Source organism: Anomaloglossus baeobatrachus, chromosome 1, assembly GCF_048569485.1.
Source record: "Anomaloglossus baeobatrachus isolate aAnoBae1 chromosome 1, aAnoBae1.hap1, whole genome shotgun sequence".
Taxonomy (NCBI): domain Eukaryota; kingdom Metazoa; phylum Chordata; class Amphibia; order Anura; family Aromobatidae; genus Anomaloglossus; species Anomaloglossus baeobatrachus.
Window position 1 is genome coordinate 202,272,257 of NC_134353.1, and position 24,354 is coordinate 202,296,610.

At 48.0% G+C, this 24,354-nt stretch overlaps 1 protein-coding gene across 1 annotated transcript in view; it reads right to left on the reverse strand.

The window, feature by feature from the left end:
* Positions 1–23,728, reverse strand: part of LOC142291179 (uncharacterized) — a 108,567-nt gene extending 84,839 nt beyond the window's left edge. The window contains exon 1 of the mRNA XM_075335506.1: positions 23,558–23,728. The gene's annotated coding sequence lies outside the window, so the exon portion shown is untranslated. The remainder of the gene's footprint in view (positions 1–23,557) is intronic.
* Positions 23,729–24,354: the final 626 nt, after the last annotated feature.

A 24,354-nucleotide genomic window follows, 5' to 3' on the forward strand; every position in this document is an offset into this window, starting at 1 on the left:
ATAATCGCTTAGTAAAAATGAGCTTGAGGGTGCAATGCAGAGGTTCTGGAAATAGCTTGGCACCAGTGGGACACTAATGAAGTCCAACAGCCACTTTTGGGATGCCACTAAGTTTGCTATTATAATGGCTTAGTAAAAATGAGTTTGAGGGTGCAATGCAGAGGTGCTGGGAATAGCTTGGCACCAGTGGGACACTAATGATTTCCAACAGACACTTTTAGGATGCCACTAAGTTTGCTCAGTGTTTGCTATTATAATGGCTTAGTAATAATTAGCTTTAGGGTGCAATGCAGAGTCGCTGAAAGTAGCTTGGCACCAGTGGGACACATGATGTCCAACAGCCACTTTTAGGATGCCACTAAGTTTGCTCAGTGTGTGCTATTATAATGGCTTAGTAAATATGAGCTTGAGGGTGCAATGCAGAGGTGCTGGAAATAGCTTGGCACCAGTGGGACACTAATGATGTCCAACAGCCACTTTTAGGATGCCACTAAGTTTGCTCAGTGTTTGCTATTATAATGGCTTAGTAAAAATGAGCTTGAGGGTGCAATGCAGAGGTGCTGGAAATAGCTTGGCACCAGCGGGACACTAATAAAGACCAACAGCCACTTTTAAGATGCCACTAAGTTTTATCAGTGTTTGCTATTATAATGGCTTAGAAAAAATGAGCTTCAGGGTGCAATGCAGAGTTGCTGGAAGTAGCTTGGCACCAGTGGGACACTAATGAAGTCCAACAACCACTTTTAAGATGCCACTAAGTTTGCTCAGTGTGTGCTATTATAATAGCTTAGTAAAAATGAGCTTGAGGGTGCAATGCAGAGTCGCTGGAAGTAGCTTGGCACCAGTGGGACACTAATGATGTCCAACAGCCACTTTTAGGATGCCACTAAGTTTGCTCAGTGTTTGCTATTATAATGGCTTAGTAAAAATGAGCTTGAGGGTGCAATGCAGAGGTGCTGGAAATAGCTTGGCACCAGCGGGACACTAATAAAGACCAACAGCCACGTTTAAGATGCCACTAAGTTTTATCAGTGTTTGCTATTATAATGGCTTAGAAAAAATGAGCTTCAGGGTGCAATGCAGAGTTGCTGGAAGTAGCTTGGCACCAGTGGGACACTAATGAAGTCCAACAGCCTTTTTTTAGGATGCCACTAAGTTTGCTCAGTGTTTGCTATTATAATGGCTTAGTAATAATTAGCTTTAGGGTGCAATGCAGAGGTGCTGGAAATAGCTTGGCACCAGTGGGACACTAATGAAGTCCAACAGCCACTTTTAGGATGCCACTAACTTTGCTCAGTGTTTGCTATTATAATGGCTTAGTAAAAATGAGCTTGAGGGTGCAATGCAGAGGTACTGGAAATAGCTTGGCACCAGTGGGACACTAATGAAGTCTAACAGCCACTTTTAGGATGCCACTAAGTTTGCTATTATAATGGCTTAGTAAAAATGAGCTTGAGGGTGCAATGCAGAGGTGCTGGGAATAGCTTGGCACCAGTGGGACACTAATGATGTCCAACAGCCACTTTTACGATGCCACTAAGTTTTCTCAGTGTTTGCTATTATAATGGCTTAGTAAAAATGAGTTTGAGGGTGCAATGCAGAGGTGCTGGGAATAGCTTGGCACCAGTGGGACACTAATGAAGTCTAACAGCCACTTTTAGGATGCCACTAACTTTGCTCAGTGTTTGCTATTATAATGGCTTAGTAAAAATGAGCTTGAGGGAGCAATGCAGAGGTGCTGGAAATAGCTTGGCACCAGTGGGACACTAATGATGTCCAACAGCCACTTTTAGGATGCCACTAAGTTTGCTCAGTGTGTGCTATTATAATGGCTTAGAAAAAATGAGCTTGAGGGTGCAATGCAGAGGTGCTGGAAATAGCTTGGCACCAGTGGGACACTAATGAAGTCCAACAGCCACTTTTAGGATGCCACTAAGTTTGCTATTTTAATGGCTTAGTAAAAATGAGTTTGAGGGTGCAATGCATAGGTGCTGGAAATAGCTTGGCACCAGCGGGACACTAATGAAGTCCAACAGCCACTTTTAGGATGCCACTAACTTTGCTCAGTGTTTGCTATTATAATGGCTTAGTAAAAATGAGCTTGAGGGAGCAATGCAGAGGTGCTGAAAATAGCTTGGCACCAGTGGGACACTAATGAAGTCCAACAGACACTTTTGAGATGCCACTAAGTTTTATCAGTGTTTGCTATTATAATGGCTTAGAAAAAATGAGCTTTTTCTACTTCCAGCAATGCAGAGTTGCTGGAAGTAGCTTGGCACCAGTGGGACACTAATGAAGTCCAACAGCCACTTTTAGGATGCCACTAACTTTGCTCAGTGTTTGCTATTATAATGGCTTAGTAAAAATGAGCTTGAGGGTGCAATGCAGAGGTGCTGGAAATAGCTTGGTACCAGTGGGACACTAATGAAGTTCAACAGCCTTTTTTTAGGATGCCACTAAGTTTGCTCAGTGTTTGCTATTATAATGGCTTAGTAAAAATGCCATTTTAGCTTGGCACCAGTGGGACACTAATGATGTCCAACAGCCACTTTTAGGATGCCACTAAGTTTTCTCAGTGTTTGCTATTAGAATGGCTTAGTAAAAATGAGCTTGAGGGTGCAATGCAGAGTTGCTGGAAGTAGCTTGGCACCAGTGGGACACTAATGAAGTCCAACAGCCACTTTTAGGATCCCACTAAGTTTGCTATTATAATGGCTTAGTAAAAATGAGTTTGAGGGTGCAATGCAGAGGTGCTGGGAATAGCTTGGCACCAGTGGGACAATAATGATGTCCAACAGCCACTTTTACGATGCCACTAAGTTTGCTCAGTGTTTGCTATTATAATGGCTTAGTAAAAATGAGCTTGAGGGTGCAATGCAGAGGTGCTGGAAATAGCTTGGCACTAGTGGGACACTAATGAAGTCCAACAGCCACTTTTAGGATGCCACTAACTTTGCTCAGTGTTTGCTATTATAATGGCTTAGCAAAAATGAGCTTGAGGGTGCAATGCAGAGGTGCTGGAAATAGCTTGGCACCACTGGGACACTAATGAAGATCAACAGCCTTTTTTTAGGATGCCACTAACTTTGCTCAGTGTTTGCTATTATAATGGCTTAGTAAAAATGCCATTTTAGCTTGGCACCAGTGGGACACTAATGATGTCCAACAGCCACTTTTAGGATGCCACTAAGTTTTCTCAGTGTTTGCTATTAGAATGGCTTAGTAAAAATGAGCTTGAGGGTGCAATGCAGAGTTGCTGGAAGTAGCTTGGCACCAGTGGGACACTAATGAAGTCCAACAGCCACTTTTAGGATCCCACTAAGTTTGCTATTATAATGGCTTAGTAAAAATGAGTTTGAGGGTGCAATGCAGAGGTGCTGGGAATAGCTTGGCACCAGTGGGACAATAATGATGTCCAACAGCCACTTTTACGATGCCACTAAGTTTGCTCAGTGTTTGCTATTATAATGGCTTAGTAAAAATGAGCTTGAGGGTGCAATGCAGAGGTGCTGGAAATAGCTTGGCACTAGTGGGACACTAATGAAGTCCAACAGCCACTTTTAGGATGCCACTAACTTTGCTCAGTGTTTGCTATTATAATGGCTTAGCAAAAATGAGCTTGAGGGTGCAATGCAGAGGTGCTGGAAATAGCTTGGCACCACTGGGACACTAATGAAGATCAACAGCCTTTTTTTAGGATGCCACTAACTTTGCTCAGTGTTTGCTATTGTAATGGCTTAGTAAAAATGAGCTTGAGGATGCAATGCAGAGGTGCTGGAAATAGCTTGGCACCAGTGGGACACTAATGAAGTCGGTTAAATTAAAGGCGGTTTAAAGCATATGAATAGCACTGTTCATTTAAATATGAACCTCACGCATGCACAGTAAAGTGCTAGCAGAGTGATGTTGCTGTTCTGTAAATGGGGCGGGCATTATGGACGCATCTGCGTTCCGCTTAGGCATCTCGGCTCTCATAACGTCATGGAGGCGGGCGCTGTGGACGCACGTGCGTTCTACTCACACGTTCCAGCTTGGGAACGTCATTGAGGCGTAAGGAGATAGATCGTCACTTCCTGAGGGACCTGCGTTCCACTGCTGCGTCCCACCGCATAATATGGTGGCGGGGAACGCATGTGCGGACGTGACGTCACACGCCGGCAAAAGAGCGGTGACTATTTAAACATGGTGACTGTGAACAGCGGTGTGAAGCCTGGATGATGCGTGCTGTCACCGTCTGGTAAGTCACCTGCTCTTCATTGTTCCTTTACTGGGAAAGCCTCTTTTAAGGGGTTTATTTCTACCTACATTCCCCGTTTATTCCCTTCCATTTTGCTTTAATTATAGTAAACCCATGAAAGGTTTCGTAACAGGAACCTGTATCTCCCCATTCAAGCTCCCCTGATGATTATGGGACATATGAAACGCGTCGGGAGAAGGGGAATCTGGGAAAGACAGTGACCCTTATCTAAAGGGATCCCAGATCCAGAGTAAAAGGGACTGTGGAGACGCCTATAATGATGGGAAACTGTCTGTTTGGAAACTGAATGCACCAGAACCGGTGAAACTGTTCCAATTTTATATATACAATGCTCTGGTGGAGTATGGATATCTTTGAGCATTGTCACTTCTGTTCTGAACCACTGGTGCTTGTTGGTCAGAAATGATATATGTGATATTCAATCATTTGGTCACGTATTAGTCTGTATTGGTCCCTCACAATTGTCTGAAAGGACTACTGCATAATCGTGTAGACAACACCTTAGTGGGGACATTTACTTACCTTTTCCCAGTGTGTTGTCAAATTATTATTCTGTACCGAATTTGTGGCCTGGTGGTCAGTTTTATATATCTTGTGACAGAGTGCATTGATCCCTTATATAAAGCAGTGGGTACCATAGCACGGCAGACTCTGTGAAAGATATTGGTTTTAACAGAGGCAAGGTGAACCTCTTTTTAAGAGATTTATTAAAGGTTACGTTTTAGGTATTTTTTGCTGTATACGGTCTTGTTAATCTATAAATACCATACCAGTGGCTATATTGATCATTTTTACTAAGCCATTATAATAGCAAACACTGAGCAAACTTAGTGGCATCCTAAAACTGGCTGTTGGACTTCATTAGTGTCCCACTGGTGCCAAGCTATTTCCAGCACCACTGCATTGCACCCTCAAGCTCATTTTAGGTATTTTTTGCTGTATACGGTCTTAGTAAAAATGAGCTTGAGGGTGCAATGCAGAGGTGCTGGAAATAGCTTGGCACCAGTGGGACACTAATGAAGTCCAACAGCCACTTTTAGGATGCCACTAACTGGCAGCACTCTGCAATTAAAATGGCTTTGCTAAAAAGGGCAGGAGGGTACAGTGGCCGGGTTGTGGATCTGTGTAGAGGAAAGGATGACTCACTTTCTATCCCTTCTAATGGTGAAATGCAGCAAGGAAGTCCCTGAGCTTAGCTACACAGACGCTGTTATCTGTAGCTGTTAAAAACTGTTTCCACGGACCTGACTGTCACCTATGGCTCTGAGCCAGCTGTAATTAGCCCTTAAAAGGGCTGAAAGAAACTTCTATTCCTATTCTGTATAGCGCTGTGTGTAGAGCATACACAGCAGGATCGGCGGCAGGAGCTGCGCCAGCGGTGACTGACACCCAGACGCAGAAGGCAGATAATGCCGTGCTGGAACAAAATGTCCGTTTTTATAATGTAAGGACATGTGACATGGACAGCCTATGACATATGCCCTTGCTTCTCTGGCAAAAAGTCCACTTAGCTGTGTGTGTGTCTGGGATTGGCTGACATGCTGGCCCGCCCCACTATACGCACGCTTAGGAAGGAAGAAAAGAAAAAAAAAAAAATGGTGATCGCCATTATCCCAGCAGCAGTGATCTGAACGCGCAGTCCCAGCACACTATACGCTGAAATTTCATTATAGTGTGAGTCACAGAGTGACTTACACTATTACAGTGAAAAGCCAGCTAGTAATTAGCTTGGCTTTTTGCTGATAGCTCGAGTTACGTTCGAGAACGGTTCTAACGAACTTTTAGCAAAAAGCTCGAGTTCTAGTTCGATCTAGAACATAGCACCAGTGAGGAAATGTTAATAAAACTTAACTTTTATTTTATATTCATAAAAATGTGCAATGTGCAGTAAAAAAATACACTTTGGATCACCCGACGGGTGGCCAAAGGCACGTTATCCAATACCCTATCAGGATACCCTTGGGAAAAAGAAACCATTGGGGGGATAACCACTATGTGTGTTGTTAAGGGCAATTCGAAACCAGAAGTGCACGTATATAGTAGTTCAAAGAAATCGGTATGGACAATGGTCCCACTACCAACATGTAATGTAGTTGATCCTAGAAATACTAACGGCACAGGAACATTCTTTACCCCTTTATCAAGTTAGTTAACACACAAACAAAGCAAAAATATGGAAAGATCTCACCCGTTTAGATGATCTTCCAGTGCTTAATACAGCATTTTCTCGATGGAGGTGTCACAGCGGGGCTTGTAAACAGGCTTGATGTAACTTGCCCTAAACCCCTTTGACTCCCGTCCTTACAAGGACAGTCCACATCTCAACCTACGTCCTTGTAAACAGATGCCCCACATGCCTCCCGACGCGTTTCGTCACAAATTGTGACTCCTCAGGGGACCAAGCATGAAGACAGATGTAAAGGGCCAAACAATGGTGTGGCACCTGCAAGGTCCATACACCAGATGCTGTCAATTCGATCTAGAACAGCCCCCAAATTCACTCAAACCGCGAACTGGAGAACCACGAACCGCGCTCAACTCTAGTTGCCTAATAATTCTGCACAGTAATAGTTACCTGCACAAACAGATATCCTCCTAAGATATCCAAATCTAAAAAAACCCCACTCCAACTTCCAAAAATATTAAGCTTTGATATTTATAAGTCTTTTGGGTTGATTGAGAACATAGTTGTTGATGAATAATAAAAAAATCCTCTAAAATACAACTTGCCTAATAATTCTGCACACAGTGTAAAGCTGTGGGTGGATTTAGTATCCATATACCACCGTTTATCTCTGCACACATAGGTTTTTCACCCTTGAAGTTCGTACCAATCCCTGCCACTGCAGGTTGATACCTTTTTTCTCCCCTGAGGAACTCTCTTCATTGAGAGGGAAACGCGTCGGGAGGGAGTTTTTCTTTGATGAGGTTGCGGGGCAGACAGCTTACTAGGGTGCTGCCCTTGTCAGGGCGGAAGTCCATTTACGGGGCACGACAGGGGCTGACACATGATAACCTGACTGCTGACCCTGGTATTTCCAGCCTGTGATTCCTCATTTCTGGATTGGTGCTTAATCTTACCTGTGGATTAAGATCGGGTGCGATCCATCTATTGTTTTGGCTTCTGGCAAATTTTGTATAATGCACTGCACTTTATGATACGTGATTTTATTGTTAGATTAAAAGTTAAGTTTTAGTCCCTGCTATTATACTCATGGATCTAGGACTACTGGGCGTTATTTCTCTGCATTGCAGATTTTTGCTTTTTGTTATGTATTTGAAGAGGGCCTTACAAAGGTGGCCCCTCTTGTGGGACTTTATTAGTACCCCGACCCCTGAGGAACCCTGAAGGAGGGGGGAAACGTGTCGGGATTTTCTATTTACACTGGAGATCCCCTTGGCTTGGTAGATCTTTGGTAATGTTTTCTGGCCTGAGAACATTTTTTAACTAGGATACTAGGCTGACTCCTCACCTATAGCCGGAGGTCCCCATAAATAAGGGTCACTCTTTTCCTATCACTATCCATCATATGATTGGGTTCTCCTGATCAAATTATGTGGTGGGAAGTTTTTTGCATGTATACACAGGAATAAGTAGCAGATATATCTATGCATATTCCTAGCCTTGAATGTGTACTTGCACTTTATGAGGTTTGGTGGAGGGTATACATTTAGTGCTACAATAGGGAGTAACAGGGACAACCGCCGAGGAACGGGGGCGCCGTCCAAATTAGGGTGATAATACCTCCATTGTCAGGCAGGGGATAAGTATAGGGCAAGGTCCTTGTTCTTTTAGCTATATTGGACTATCCATGCCCTGATCTTCAAGGGTCATCACTCTCTGTTACTCCTATTGCTTTATGCCCGACGAGTTACCCTGGTGTAGACTATACACACCACTGTTTTTATGTTGTTTGTCTGGTATGTTTGCTTGGGATTTTAGCTTCATACAATAAAGGGTCATTGGTTTTAGTGGAAGAGTCAAGAAGAAATAAAACAATGCAGCTAGTAATTGTTTGGAACAACGATGGTGATGAGCCCATACAGTACACAATGTATGTCACTTCCCCGCCCTGCTGTGCTGTTTGTGCTGTGCAGTGAGTCCTTCCTCACCTCTCTCCGATGTTGCCCAAGCCTCCAGCCAGGGCTGCCACTAGGAATTTCAGGGCCCCATACTGGCAAAAGTTCGGGGCCCCCTTGAGGCTCCACCCCAGCTCTGCCTCCACCCCAGCTCCGCCTCCACCCCGCGAATCTTCCACAGTCTCACCGCCACTCTTGGAAAAACTTCACTTCTGCACTACAACCTCACCATTCACACATTAATCTTTTACATTGAACACCGTATCACACACACAGCCATCAGATTTTGTTTTGGCCAAAAGATTTGTTTAAAGGGCGCTTTACACAATGTATTTTACGATGTGTCGGCGGGGTCACGTCGTAAGTGACGCACATCCGGCATCGTAAGTTACATTGTAGCATGTAACAGCTACGTGCGATTGAACGGTAAAACGTTCATCGCACGAACGTCGTTCATTTCTGAAGAATTGAACGTCAGGTTGTTCATCGTACCCAAGATAGCACACATCGCAGTGTGTGACACCCCGGGAACGATGAACAGATCTTACCTACGTCCTGCGGCTCCCGCCGGAAATGCGGAAGGAAGGAGGTGGGCGGGATGTTTACGTCTTCTATTGGCCGGCTGTCATGTGACGTCGGTGTGACGCCGAACGTCCCTCCAACTCCAGGAAGTGGATGTTCGCCGCCCACATCGAGGTCGTATGGACGGGTAAGTACGTGTGACGGGGGTTATTCGTTTGTGCGACACGTTCAACAAATTGAACGTGCCGCACATACGATGGGGGCGGGTACGATCGCATACGATATCGTATGCTTAATTGCAAGGTGTAAAGCGGGCTTAAGCCTGCCACCACAACAAGGTGGACTCTTTTGGCAGGGTCCTACCCTAACTTTTTTTTTTTTTTAATCTAATTTCTTTGGTATATATTTATTTTTGGTATATCTATTTTTTTTTCTTTAAGTGAATGTGTCACTTACAGTTTTTAAACTAATTGAAACCAAATTCTGATAATGCAGACTTGTGGATTTAGTCCTGACAACCCCTTCAAAGGGAATCTGTCACCAGGTTTTTAACACCTAATCTGAGCGCAGGAAATATAGGGGAAGAGATTTTGATTCCAGCGATTGTCACTTATTGAGCTGCTTAGTGTAGTTTTGATAACATCACTGGTTAATCAGCAGGAGATTATCATTACAGGGCTACTTGTCATGCTGCAGGTAGTCCAGCATATTCATGAGCTCTGTATAATTGCTAGATCTGCAGCAGAGAAAACATTGATTTTATCACAATTAAAGCAAACAGCCCAGTCAGTGACACACCGCTGGAATCAGGATATCTGTTTCTACTTTATGCTGCTCTCAGATGAGGGAGCAAAAACCTGCTGACAGATTCACTTTAAGGCTCTTTCAGCAGATAGATAGAATCATAGATGGCTAGATAGATAGATAGATAGATAGATAGATAGATAGATGGATATGTGGCGCCCCTGTGGCTTCAGTCACCACAGGGTACTGCACCTCACTTAAGGTGCAGTACTCATCTTGAATCCAGAGGAGGTCGGTACCAGTTCCACAACACAAACTCATACACACAACCAGGTTGCCCTCCCCATTGGGGACCGGGCTAGGGTCAGGTCTTAAGGTAGTCACCAAACATGTGGGGCAGCCACCCACTAGTGACATGGAACCGGGGGAGGAGCAGCCACCAGGGGGAGTTAGGAGCTTACATAACAGTTAGAGTGTTCTCCAGCAGGAGAGAACAGGAGTGGGACCGGTGCGGTTCAGGGTGCAGAGCCTTAGGGTGGAACAGACTTCACGTTGTATCACCAGAATCTGCAGGACAGGGGGATTGCTGGTCCCTCTGACCACCACGAGATCACAGTGCCACATAGGGTCCGGAGTCGTGATTACAGTGAAGCCCCACAGCGGCCCCGCGTCACCTACACATGGGACAAGAGATAACACTACACAAACCGGAGTCCCCAAGCAGCTTCAAGCCATGGGGATCCATCTTTAAAGGCGCAACAAGGAAGGGCCAATCGACCACCATATTGGTTCTAACCTCCAACGGATCCGGGATCGGCTGGGGCCCATCACGGCTGGAACCACAGCAGCTGATTCAGCCTTTTGATTGCCGTCGCCCCGCGCTTCAGCGCCAATGGCCACTACTCTTCTCATCATCCTCCCCGGGGCCTCGCTCCACCTGTGGGGAGCAGAACCATCCTTGCTGCAACACCATCCACCCCGAAGGACAGCGACAGCAGCGGCGGCTAATCCCTGGCCACGTACCACAGGTGGCGGCACAAAACTATCATCCTCATCATTCCCCACCATCTTCCAAATCCCCTTTTATTGTACACCTTGGGGCCACGAAGCCGGGCAGGGCCATCTGTGACATCCCTGACCCGGCGACGAGTAACATTTAACCCCTGCGCCGTGGGTGCTACAGATAGATAGGAGATAAATAGACAGATAGAATCATAGCTAGATAGAGGAATAGAGAGATAGAGAGAGGACTGGATGGATAGATAGTGGGGGGATCACAGAAGGTAGGGGGATCACAGCAGGTGGGGGGGAATGACAGCAGGTGGGGGGAATGACAGCAGGTGGGGGGATCACAGCAGGTGGGGGGGCTCACAGGAGCTGGGAGGAACTCACAGGAGCTGGGGGGGGGCTCACAGGAGCTGGGGGGATCACAGCAGTTGGAGGGGATTGCAGCAGCTGGGGGGGATCACAGCAGCTGGGGGGGGATCACAGCAGCTGGGGGGGGAATCACAGCAGGTGGGGGGGGAATCACAGCAGGTGGGGGGGAATCACAGCAGGTGGGGGGGGAATCACAGCAGGTGGGGGGGGAAATCACAGCAGGTGGGGGGTCTCACAGCAGGTGGAGGAAGGTGAGAGGAAGGTGATCGGTGGCAGATGGAGGGTAGGCCGCAGATGGGTTTAGTGGCGGTGGATGGGGGGCAGTGACTTCTGCAGCCAGCGGCTGAAAGGACTAGGAGACAGTGGCTATAACTTACCGATCGCTCCTATCAGCTTCCACGAACGGAGTGAAGCTGAGGGGAGCGGTCTCTGGCCCCAAATCCACAGTGATTGGAGAGATCAGTCACAAGGCTGATCTCTCCAATCAGAGCTGGGGGCGGGTGAAACTGAGGTCACCCAGCTCCAGTCAATGATCGGTGCTACAGCTGCACTGATGATGGCTGTATTTCAATGTTTAAGCCATTTTCAATGGCTAAAACATTACAGTGGCTGTGATTGGCTGAGCGGTGTTAGTTTGCCAATCACAGCCTCCTTAGGTCTGGGGAGGAGACACCACCCCTCCTGAGGTCAGGCAGAGGTCCCCTCCTCCCCAAATCTAAGATATTATTTGCAGCGATCACAGCCACCGTGGCTCCGGGGCCACGATCTCGCCATGACGTACTGGGTACGTCATGGGTCCTTAAGTACCAGGGAGTCATGACGTACCCAGTACGTCATAGGTCGCTAAGGGGTTAACACGTTTTCAGGCTCTAGGGGCCCGCACCCGCTTGGAGCCCCTGTGCGACTGCAGGTGCTGCACCGCAATATAATATATTAGATGCAACAGAATACAGGACCTAATAACCATGTTAAAGAGTCACTATGACCAAAGTCACCATACCAAATGTGAAGAGAAACTGACCCAGTCAATGATTCATGACCATTATTAATAAAGGCAAATACCCAATAGTTTTGCAAAAGTACAAAAATATTTATTTTATTTAATTTGTGACCGCAACACAAACAGACATACACAGAAACGTGATTTAAAATCAACACAACAGAGCGGTGTGATACAGATGGAAACTCGCTTATATATGATGTAAATACATAAAATGTATAATATATATAGGTGTGGGGGGGTGGTGTGTTCTGATGGGGACGCCACTTTGGTTGGTATTATTCTCTCATTATCATCACAGGTCACCTGTTGGCATTAGCAGCAGTGCTTTGGGTTATTGGTTTGCTATTATAGCAGCTCTATACGATCTCCGTATTAATGGCACTGCTGCTATTTAACTATTTGCTGCCACTAGTATAAGGTATCTTAGCACCTGCACTCAATCTTACACCCTTTTGGATTAATTGTTGCCTTATAGCAATCTACTTCGCCTTACAATTTTTCATTTGGCACCCTTGATCCGGCAGGTTATCTTTTATATCGTGATATATGTGTGTGTATATTATCTGACCTATTGTAGCATCATGTGTAAATGGGTATTTTACCTTGAACATTAATATTACTATATGATGGTCTATATGTCCGCTGATAGATACTATCAAGTTATGGTATTATAGATAATCTTTTATTATTGCAGGTCATCTTATATTTTTCTATCCAGAATTAATTATTTGGATTTTCCTAGAGCAGTAATTTACCTGTTCAGAGAGCTCACACCTATATATATTATACATTTTATGTATTTACATCATATATAAGCGAGTTTCCACCTGTATCACACCGCTCTGTTGTGTTGATTTTAAATCACGTTTCTGTGTATGTCTGTTTGTGTTGCGGTCACAAATTAAATAAAATAAATATTTTTGTACTTTTGCAAAACTATTGGGTATTTGCCTTTATTACCGTATTTTTCGGACTATAAGACGCACCGGACTATAAGACGCACCCTGGTTTTAGAGGAGGAAAATGGGAAAATAAAACTTTAAGCAAAAAATGTGGTCATGACACACTGTTATAGGGCGAGGATCTGCTGCTGACACTGTTATGGGGGTAATGTCCCCAAATTCTCTACTAAGGTACCCCATCCTGGTAATGATCCTCCTGCCTTGTATATGATCCTGCTATAAACCCCCATCCAGCCTGTTCACATGCCCCCCCCATCCAGCCTGTTCACATTCCCCCCCCATCCAGCCTGTTCACATGCCCCCCCCATCTAGCCTGTTCACATGCCCCCCCATCCAGCCTGTTCACATGCCCCCCCCATCCAGCCTGTTCACATGCCCCCCCCATCCAGCCTGTTCACATGCCCCCCCCCCATCCAGCCTGTTCACATGCCCCCCCCCCCATCCAGCCTGTTCACATGCCCCCCCCCATCCAGCCTGTTCACATGCCCCCCCCCCCATCCAGCCTGTTCACATGCCCCCCCCCCCATCCAGCCTGTTCACATGCCCCCCCCCCATCCAGCCTGTTCACATGCCCCCCCCCATCCAGCCTGTTCACATGCCCCCCCCCCATCCAGCCTGTTCACATGCCCCCCCCCCATCCAGCCTGTTCACATGCCCCCCCCCCATCCAGCCTGTTCACATGCCCCCCCATCCAGCCTGTTCGCATGCCCCCCCATCCAGCCTGTTCACATGCCCCCCCATCCAGCCTGTTCACATGCCCCCCCATCCAGCCTGTTCACATGCCCCCCCATCCAGCCTGTTCACATGCCCCCCCATCCAGCCTGTTCACATGCCCCCCCATCCAGCCTGTTCACATGCCCCCCCATCCAGCCTGTTCACATGCCCCCCCATCCAGCCTGTTTACATGCCCCCCCATCCAGCCTGTTTACATGCCCCCCCATCCAGCCTGCTCATATACTCCCATCGTGCTCATATACCATCCTGGTATATGGCCTGTATCCTATAGCACAGAGAAAAAAATAAACGTTTATACTCACCTTTTCCTCACTCCCTGCAGCACCGATCACATCTTCCTCTCTGGCACGCTGATCTGTGTGTGTGGAGCCGTTCCCCTGCAACATCGCGATGTCTTCCTGTCTGTGCCGATCAGCTGACCAGCTCAGCACAGATCAGCTGACCGGCACGGATCAGCTGACCGGCACAGACAGGAAGTCATCGCGTGCAGCAGGGGGGGCGGCTCCACACACGGGGACGGGTGAGTGTACTGATTCACTGCACCCCGCGCTGGTAATGACGCGCGGAGAGCAGTGAATACAGCCGCACATGATCACTCCAGGCTGTAATTGCCAGGGGTGATCATGCCGGCTCTTTACTATGCGCGCGTCCCCGCTCATCCTTCCGCCCACCTGTCAGTGCCGGCTTCAGCGCTGAGAGATGGGCGGGAGGATGGGCGTGCATATGTAATGAGCGGGCCCACGTGGTCACGAGCAGGCGCTGCTGCTGCCTGCTCGTGCCCCCGATGACCCGCAGCACCCTCATTCCCAGCCGCAGCCCTATAGTCAGACCATAAGACGCACCCCCAACTTTCCCCCAACATTTGGGGGGAAAAAAGTGCGTCTTATGGTCCGAAAAATACGGTAATAATGGTCATGAATCATTGACTGGGTCAGTTTCGCTGCACCGCAATATGTCTGCCAGTGCAACGTCGCCGCCCCCTGCCCATGGGGCCCGGTGAGCAGAGAAATGAAAGGGGAGGAGCCCGGGCTGTCAGCCGGGCCCCCCCTCCTGCCTGCTGCTCACCGGGCTAGTGATGGGCAGTCCGGCTCTTTTTGCTGATCTGGTTCCCATGGCTCCGCTCACCAAAAAGAGTCGGATCTTTCAGATCGTTCTCGGCTCCTTATTAAATATGTGTTCACCCCAGGTGAACACATATTTAAGTTTATAGTAGCGTCGCCAAAACCCCGCCCACCCACGGCTAAACCCTGCCCACTTACAAGTGACCAATTAGATTGTTGAGTAGGTGGAGTTTAGACGTGGGTGGGTGGGGCTTCAGCGGCGAAAAGAGCCGTTTAGAGATTTCAGTGGCTCACACGGGTGATCCGGCTCCTGTTGGTCACAGCAGTGAGCCGGATCTTTGTGTCGGATCGTTCGCGACCGACACATCACTATACCGGGCCCGGTACAGGAGTCCCAGTAGTAATACCCTAATGGCGGCCCTGCCTCCAGGATTCAGTAAAGTGCTACTTAACTGCATCCATCATCTTCAAGCGGTGACACAAGATGGCTTTGGATAAGAACATTGTACATTCTATGGAAGTTGTGATGTTATGTGAGGTCTATGATATCTGAAGCACTGTGATGTCACCTGCCTTGTGATGTCATCATACTGGCCAATGGTGTTTTATGTATAAAATTTAGATCAGGAAATAAAGGGTAACCATTGTTTTAATTTTTATTTCATAAAATCAATATTGTACATGAAAGAAGGGAATTTTGTTTACTTACCGTAAATTCCTTTTCTTCTAGCTCCTATTGGGAGACCCAGACAATTGGGTATATAGCTTCTGCCTCCGGAGGCCACACAAAGTATTACACTTTAAAAAGTGTAACCCCTCCCCTCTGCCTATACACCCTCCCGTGCATCACGGGCCCATCAGTTTTGGTGCAAAAGCAGGAAGGAGGAAACTAATAAATTGGTCTAAGGTAAATTCAATCCGAAGGATGTTCGGAGAACTGAACCATGAACCAAAAGAACAATTCAACATGAACAACATGTGTACACAAAAGAACAAACAGCCCGAAGGGAACAGGGGCGGGTGCTGGGTCTCCCAATAGGAGCTAGAAGAAAAGGAATTTACGGTAAGTAAACAAAATTCCCTTCTTTGTCGCTCCATTGGGAGACCCAGACAATTGGGACGTCCAAAAAGCAGTCCCTGGGTGGGTAAAAGAAAACCTCGATAAAAAAGAGCCGAAAACGGCCCCCTCTTACAGGTGGGCAACCGCCGCCTGAAGGACTCGCCTACCTAGACTGGCGTCTGCCGAAGCATAGGTATGCACCTGATAGTGTTTCGTGAAAGTGTGCAGACTAGACCAGGTAGCCGCCTGACACACCTGCTGAGCCGTAGCCTGGTGCCGCAATGCCCAGGACGCACCCACGGCTCTGGTAGAATGGGCTTTCAGCCCTGAAGGAACTGGAAGCCCAGAAGAACGGTAGGCTTCAAGAATCGGTTCCTTGATCCACCGAGCCAAGGTTGACTTGGACGCCTGCGACCCTTTACGCTGGCCAGCGACAAGGACAAAGAGCGCATCTGAACGGCGCAGGGGCGCCGTGCGAGACACGTAGAGCCGGAGTGCTCTCACTAGATCTAACAAGTGCAAATCCTTTTCACATTGGTGAACTGGATGAGGGCAAAATGAAGGTAAGGAAATATCCTGATTGAGATGAAACGGGGATACCACCTTAGGGAGGAATTCCGGGACCGGACGCAGAACCACCTTATCCTGGTGAAAAACCAGGAAGGGGGCTTTGCATGACAACGCTGCTAGCTCCGACACTCTACGGAGCGACGTAACCGCCACTAGAAAAGCCACCTTCTGCGAAAGACGTGATAGAGAGACATCCCGCAGCGGCTCGAAGGGTGGTTTCTGAAGAGCCCTTAGCACTCTGTTAAGATCCCAAGGTTCCAGCGGCCGCTTGTAAGGTGGGACTATGTGGCAAACTCCCTGCAGGAACGTGCGGACCTGCGGAAGTCTGGCTAGACGCTTTTGAAAAAACACGGAAAGCGCCGAAACTTGTCCCTTGAAAGAGCCGAGAGACAAACCCTTGTCCATTCCGGATTGAAGGAATGAAAGAAAGGTGGGTAAGGCAAACGGCCAGGGAGAAAAACCATTATCAGAGCACCAGGATAAGAAGATCCTCCAAGCCCTGTGATAGATCTTGGCGGACGTTGGTTTCCTGGCCTGTCTCATAGTGGCAATGACATCTTGAGATAACCCTGAGGACGCTAGGATCCAGGACTCAATGGCCACACAGTCAGGTTGAGGGCCGCAGAATTCAGATGGAAAAATGGCCCTTGAGACAGCAAGTCTGGTCGGTCTGGGAGTGCCCACGGTTGACCGACCGTGAGGTGCCACAGATCCGGGTACCACGACCTCCTCGGCCAGTCTGGAGCGACGAGGATGGCGCGGCGGCAGTCGGACCTGATCTTGCGTAACACTCTGGGCAGCATTGCCAGAGGAGGAAACACATAAGGTAGTCGAAACTGCGACCAATCCTGAACTAATGCGTCCGCCGCCAGAGCTCTGTGATCTTGAGACCGTGCCATGAATGCCGGGACTTTGTTGTTGTGCCGAGACGCCATGAGATCGACGTCCGGCGTTCCCCAGCGGCAACAGATCTCTTGAAACACGTCCGGGTGAAGAGACCATTCCCCTGCGTCCATGCCCTGGCGACTGAGGAAGTCAGCTTCCCAGTTTTCTACGCCCGTGATGTGAACTGCGGAGATGGTGGATGCTGTGGCCTCCGCCCACAGCAGAATCCGCCGAACTTCATGGAAGGCTTGACGGCTGCGCGTGCCGCCCTGATGGTTGATGTACGCGACCGCCGTGGCGTTGTCCGACTGTATGCGGATCTGCCTGCCCTCCAGCCAGTGATGAAACGCCTTCAGGGCCAGATACACTGCCCTTATTTCCAGAACATTGATCTGAAGGGAGGACTCTGTCGGAGTCCAGGTTCCCTGAGCCTTGTGGTGGAGAAAAACCGCTCCCCACCCTGACAGACTCGCATCCGTCGTGACCACAGCCCAGGATGGGGGCAGGAAGGATTTTCCCTTCGACAGAGAAGTGGGAAGGAGCCACCACTGAAGAGAGGTTTTGGCTGCCAGGGAAAGAGAGACGTTCCTGTCCAGGGACGTCGACCTCCTGTCCCATTTGCGGAGAATGTCCCATTGGAGTGGACGCAGATGAAACTGCGCAAAGGGGACTGCCTCCATTGCTGCCACCATCTTCCCCAGGAAGTGCATGAGGCGCCTCAAAGGGGTGTGACTGGGCCCGAAGAAGAGAGTGTACCCCTGTCTGCAGCGAACGCTGTTTGTCCAGAGGTAGCTTGACTATCGCTGAGAGAGTATGAAACTCCATCCCGAGGTAAGTCAGTGACTGGGTCGGTGTCAGCTTTGACTTTGGGAAATTGATGATCCACCCGAATCTCTGGAGAGTCTCCAGAGCCACGGTCAGGCTGTGTTGACATGCCACCCGGGAGGGTGCTTTGACTAGGAGATCGTCCAAGTAAGGGATCACCGAGTGGCCTTGAGAGTGTAGGACCGCCACAACGGATGCCATGACCTTGGTGAAGACCCGTGGGGCTGTCGCCAGGCCGAACGGCAGTGCCACAAACTGAAGGTGTTCGTCCCCGATGGCGAAACGCAGGAAGCGTTGATGCTCTGGTGCGATCGGCACATGGAGATACGCATCCCTGATGTCGATTGATGCTAGGAAGTCTCCTTGGGACATCGAAGCGATGACCGAGCGGAGAGATTCCATGAGAAACCGTCTGGTTCTCACATGTCTGTTGAGCAGTTTGAGGTCCAGAACGGGACGGAATGATCCGTCCTTTTTTGGCACCACGAACAAGTTGGAGTAAAACCCGCGACCACGTTCCTGAAGGGGAACGGGGATCACAACTCCTTCTGTCTTCAGAGTGTTCACCGCCTGAAAAAGTGCCTCGGCTCGCTCGGGGGGCGGAGATGTTCTGAAGAAACGAGTCGGGGGACGAGAGCTGAACTCTATCCTGTAACCGTGAGACAGAATGTCTCTCACCCATCGGTCTTGGACATTTGGCCACCAGGCGTCGCAAAAGCGGGAGAGCCTGCCACCGACCGAGGATGCAGTTTGGGGAGGCCGAAAGTCATGAGGAGGCCGCCTTGGAGACGGTGCCTCCGGCGGCATTTGGCGGACGTGACAGACCGCCATGAATAAGAGTTCCTCTGGCCCTTCTGTGGCCTGTTGGACGAAGAAGGTTGGGACCTGGCTGAGGGCCGAAAGGACCGAAACCTCGATTGAATTTTCCGTTGCTGAGGTTTGTTTGGCTTGGACTGGGGTAAGGACGAGTCCTTTCCCTTGGATTGCTTAATAATTTCATCCAATCGCTCGCCAAACAATCGGTCGCCGGAAAATGGCAAACCGGTTAAGAACCTCTTGGAAGCAGAGTCTGCCTTCCATTCGCGTAGCCACATGGCCCTGCGGACTGCCACCGAATTGGCGGACGCTACCGCTGTACGGCTAGCAGAGTCCAGGACGGCATTCATGGCGTAGGATGAAAATACCGACGCCTGAGAAGTCAAGGACGCAACTTGCGGAGCAGAGGTACGTGTGACCGCATTAATCTCAGACAGACAAGCTGAGATAGCTTGGAGTGCCCACACGGCTGAGAAGGCCGGGGCAAAAGACACACCTGTGGCTTCATAGATGGATTTCATCAGGAGCTCTATCTGCCTGTCAGTGGCATCCTTGAGCGATGAACCATCTGCCACTGAAACTACGGATCTAGCCGCCAATCTAGAGACTGGCGGATCCACCTTGGGACATTGAGCCCAACCCTTAACTACGTCAGAGGGGAAGGGGTAACGTGTGTCACTAAGGCGCTTATTAAAGCGCTTGTCCGGAAATGCTCTGTGCTTCTGGACAGCCTCTCTGAAGTTAGAGTGATCGAAAAACGCACTCAGTGTACGTTTGGGAAACCTAAACTGGTGCTTTTCCTGCTGCGAATCCGACTCCTCTATAAGTGGAGTTGGGGGAGAGAGATCTAGCATCTGGTTGATGGACGCTATAATGTCATTTACTATGGCGTCCCCTTCAGGTGTATCAAGATTGAGAGCAACGTCAGGTTCAGAGCCCTGAGCTGCGACGTCCGCTTCATCCTCCAGAGAGTCATCAAGCTGAGACCCCGAACAGCGTGATGAAGTCGGGGAAGATTCCCAGCGAGCCCGCTTAGCCGGTCTGGGACTGCGGTCCATGCCGGAGTCCTCCCCGTGAGACATAGTGGCCACCCCAGGAGTACGCTGCGGCGCAGCCCGAGAGGGCCCTGGGGGCGATGATTCTACAGTGCCCGGGGCCTGTGTAAGGACCGGTCTGGACTGCAAGGCTTCTAGTATCTTAGCAGACCATCTGTCCATAGACTGAGCCATGGATTGTGAAAGCGACTCAGAGAGTTTCTCAGCCAAAACTGCAAACTCTGTCCCTGTCACCTGTATAGGGGCAGCCGGCGGTTCTACCTGAGCCGAGGGTCCCACCAGTGCCCGAGGCTCCGGCTGAGCGAGTGCAACAGGGGCCGAGCATTGCTCACAGTGAGGGTAGGTGGAACCTGCAGGTAACATAGCCGCACAAGAGGTACAGGTTGCAAAATAACCCTGTGTCTTGGCACCCTTGCTCCTTGTGAACGACATGCTGTTGTGTCCTAGGAGAGTGATCACTGAGGGTATATAGCCAGCAAAAACAATGCGGCCGAACAGAGAAAATGTATACAGATATATCTATAAATATATACACTTCGGCACCCCAGGGGGACCAGCACCGGAGACCGGTGTGGCTTACCGACCGCCCAAGCGGTTGTGTGACCACCAGATTCCCTGCCTTGGGCCTCCCAAAGCTGCAGAGCTCATCTTCTGAAATCCTCCACCGGCAGAATGATGTAAAAATGGCTGCCGGAGCTCTCAGGGGAGGAGGGGGCCGTGGGCGGCGACTAATAAAGTGCGGGAATCTGGTGCCCCACAGTGATCAGTGAGGGGGGAGGAGGACACCTAAAGTATGCTCCAGCCCTCACTGTCGACGTCAAGTCGACCGTCCCGCCCTTACCCCTGACTGGCAGGCCCGGGGGCGGGAGTTATGGTACTAGGCCGCAGAAGCCGGGGACTAAATTTAATACCGCGGCCGACAAACAGGCCCGGTCGGCGCGGTAGTCCCGGCCGTCATAAAAATACAGCAGCCGCTGCGGTGTCAGTGACACAAGCGCTCCATACACCGTCCCCAAGGGGACACAGAGTACCTTCTGGATGCAGGGCCTGTCCCTGATGATATTAAGTCTCCTGTCCAGTAGATTCCCACAGGGGCTGCGGAGGGAGCCCGGTCCCAGTGCCTGGATGACCGGATAGGATCCCACTTCTCCCAGAGCCTCTAAGGGATGGGGAAGGAAAACGGCATGTGGCTCCAGCCTCTGTACCCGCAATGGGTACCTCAACCTTAACAGCACCGCCGACTTAGTGGGGTGAGAAGGGAGCATGCCGGGGGCCCTGGGGCCCTCTTTTCTTCCATCCGATATAATCAGCAGCTGCTGCTGACTAAAATGTGGAGCTTGCGTGAATGTGTGCCTCCTTCAACACAAAGCACAAAACTGATGGGCCCGTGATGCACGGGAGGGTGTATAGGCAGAGGGGAGGGGTTACACTTTTTAAAGTGTAATACTTTGTGTGGCCTCCGGAGGCAGAAGCTATACACCCAATTGTCTGGGTCTCCCAATGGAGCGACAAAGAAATAAGCAGCGCTGTAATATATCTTATCAGACAAATCTGCTTCTTTCTCTGGCAGTAGTGATCCGTCATTATCAAAATTCAGGTGCCACATCTAACCCCGGATTCCTGGAAGTCCAGTACTGGTAACTAACAACACACACACAAATCCACGCCCTTTCCCCCAGACTGGGTGACAGGCTAGAAATGGGCTTGACAGGTGGTCAACTATTGATGGGACACATCCAATCCACTAGTGAGAAACCTGGGAGGAGGAATGTTATGATCCGGTAACCGTGGAAGATTACAAAATACTCCCATTGATGAAAAAACACCAAGAAAACAGGAGTAGTTGGAACTTGGGCTGACCGCAATCCCCTATCAGACCACACCAGTAGTAGTTTTATTAAATTTGTGCAAACAACAATAAAAACAATTAAACCCAACACACCTATCAAAAGGGACCTCACAACAAGATCATGTACCAAAACATATATAGAATCTTCATACAATTAATATTGTTCATAAATATATACCATAAATTACAATAATGGTACAGAGACTGAAAGTGAATCAGAAGGTAACCACCTGAAAACCAACTCCAATGGAGAGGGGCACATAAGAAAATTTCACCTTAAATGAGGTCCTGATATTATCAACATGCAGCCATATAGAAAGGTGCCAATAACAACCCACCCAACGCGTGTCGCTCGCTCGCCGAGCTTCATCAGGGGAAGAGAAAGTAAACACAAATCAAAAGAACACACACATATATACAAAAATTAGAATTAAACAAACTGGTACCGGTGTTTCTGCGGTCATATGATGCTCTCAGCATCCAGAAGTGGCCAATGCGCAATTGCTGAACAGCTGCTTCCGGGTCAATAGAATCAAATTGATACAGCCGCATGCGCTAGAATTCACAGCGATATAAGTCCAACAAATCACATACTGTGCATGCGCAAGTTAATTAAAGCAAGATGACAGAAGCTGATCTACTGCGCATGCGTCCAGTGCAACAGCACTCGCAGTTCCAAACATCCATAAAGTCTACATGAGAACGGCATAATACAAGGAAGGATGCAATCTATCCAGATTCAGTGTCATTGTAGCACTCGCGCAAATAAGGGCAATGTACCAGCCTATAAACATGAAAGGATCAGTGGAGCACAGATAATCTAGTGGTAGACTAGGAGGCTGATGACAATAAATATATCTAGCTGGACTTATCTATCAAGAAAAAATATGATATAAACCCCAAAGAAAAAGAGGAATTTATGTTGTTCCATAAAATTGACATAATCAGGTCTAAAGTTATAATACAATGGTCACATCTCATGTTGTAAACACCCCAAGAATATTACTGAAAAACATGTAAGATAAAATCAATATGATATACAGAAATCCCAATCAATATGATATACAGAAATCCCATAGAATATCCTAGAAGGTTTGAAACCAAAGGTAGAATATATATTGCACAAAATGAAATAAATTTACATGGGGAGGCATGACAAATGTATTAATTATATACATCAAGACTGTGGCAAAAGCAATATGATATGAAATGCATTGGTTACAATTGGTCAAAATTGGATATCAGACCAACAGATCTAACAAGGAGATCATGAAGATTCATGACATGCTAATACAAATAGTTGGAAAGTCCATTTTGCAAAAAAAAAATATATCCCAGGTTCCAATGTTGTAATAGTCAGTGGTTCAAGTCTGTAGCGTAGAAAGATGAAATTCACATAATAAAAATTATATTTCACAAAATCCACAAACATAATAAGCCTAGAGATCCATCAATCCAAATGGAAAATGGGCAAGCTGGGGATGAGAGATACATATAAAGTAAACACTACAATCAAATAAATCAAATAAAGGCTCAACCCAAGAAACCAGTAAAAAGCAACTCCTCATTTAAACCCATGGGGGAAACGGTGTTTAAACACCAGATCCATCTGGACTCCAGCTGTAGCATCCATTTTGTGGTATCCCCACCCCTCATATTGCTCTTAAGTCGCTCAAGGCCAACCCCCCGTAGTCCCCTAGGACTGTCCCCATTGTTAGTAAGGAAGTGGGAAGCGACAGATGTACGTTTTTTTACCTTTTAGCAAATCACTGGACGCCAGTTGATGGTAGACATGTGCTTCGGATAACGCCTCCACAATTCCGTTTATCCAACTGCTGTGCTTTTCCCCGCTCTCCTCCGAACTGGGATAGAAGGTAATTGTCCCAAACGTCATCACCCACAGGAACACAAAACTGCTGAACGTATAGAGAGGAAACCGGAAATAACAGGCATGTCTTCTCCAGATTATATTTTCTCCATAGATAAAAACAGGAGCTTTCAGTCCAAGCGCATCTCCTCTCTGCTCGTTCCCATGACAACCAACTGCCACAACAAAACTTTATTCCTGCTCAGATTGAGTGACAGAGCAGTGATATAATAAAAATATTTTCCTATTTCCAGCAGCAAAGTTGTATTTTTAGTGCATAGTTAATTTATTATTCACATCACAGCATTCATAAAATGATTTAAGTGTTGTTTTGTTAACACTTTATAACATTTAGAATAACAGTGAGTGTTACTGACATCTAGTGGTCAAATGTCATCACGACAGGCATAGCTCTATACACCCTCTTACAGATCCTAACCAGGTGATCACCAAGGCTAGGTGCTCTTTTTGCTGTGATCAATGGCCTAGCCCCAATCAAATTTCCCATTTGGATTGATGGATCTCTAGGATTATTACATCTGTGGATTTTGTGAAATATCTCCAGAAATGTTTTATAATGTGAATTTCATCTTGCTACGCTACGGACCTGGACCACTGACTAATAATAATAATAATAATAAGTTTTATTTCTATAGCGCCAACATATTCCGCAGCGCTTAAATAA